Source organism: Mirounga leonina, unplaced genomic scaffold (assembly GCF_011800145.1).
Source record: "Mirounga leonina isolate KUSES-001 unplaced genomic scaffold, KU_Mleo_1.0 Mir_488, whole genome shotgun sequence".
NCBI lineage: Eukaryota > Metazoa > Chordata > Mammalia > Carnivora > Phocidae > Mirounga > Mirounga leonina.
The window spans coordinates 1399144-1399742 of record NW_023270777.1 but is presented as its reverse complement, the minus strand read 5'-3'; the positions used below and the strand labels follow the sequence as shown (position 1 = coordinate 1399742).

Below are 599 nucleotides of genomic sequence, written 5' to 3'. Positions count from 1 at the left end.
GAGGGACACGGGTGCCAGGTGGGCACGGTCCCAGCACCCTGTGGGAGGGCTGTAACCACAGGGGGCTAGAGGGGGGCCTCTAACGCACGGTGCCTAGGTCGGGCTCTGTCGCCCAGCTGGAGGGACGGCCCTGGGTGCATGTCATCTCTCCTCTCGCCCCACGACGAGTGCGGGGAACCGTGTTGGGCCGTCTCCCCAGCACCCAGCACAGTACCCGGCCCCCAGAAGTCACGTCGCACACAGGTGCGCACGCTTTGCTCCACTTAACCCTTCCGTAGCCGCCCCGCAGAGAAGCCCTGGGCGGTTGCGGGAGGTTAAGTGACTGGCCCAAGGTCACACAGCCAGCCGGGGTGGGGCTGCTTTGCGCTCACTTGGCACCACCCGGCCTCCTCGCCCGTCCTCGGCCACGCTGGGCTCTGCTCCGCCCTGTGCTGGACGGAGGCCCGCGAGCCGCGCCCGGGGCCGACCGCCGCCCTCCCGGCCCCGCGGCCTCGCACGCCGGCCCCTCCCCCGGCCCCTCCTCCCGCGCCGCGCCGCGCCGCCGCCGCGAGGCCCCGCCCCCCCTCGGCGGCGTCACGTGCTGCCCCGCCCCCCGCGCC

General features: G+C 74.6%; 1 protein-coding gene across 2 annotated transcripts in view; it reads left to right on the top strand.

Moving 5' to 3' along the window:
• The window catches only part of RABEP1 (rabaptin, RAB GTPase binding effector protein 1), a 101914-nt gene that overhangs the window by 5662 nt on the left and 95653 nt on the right, over positions 1–599 (top strand). The gene's annotated exons all lie outside the window — the stretch shown is intronic.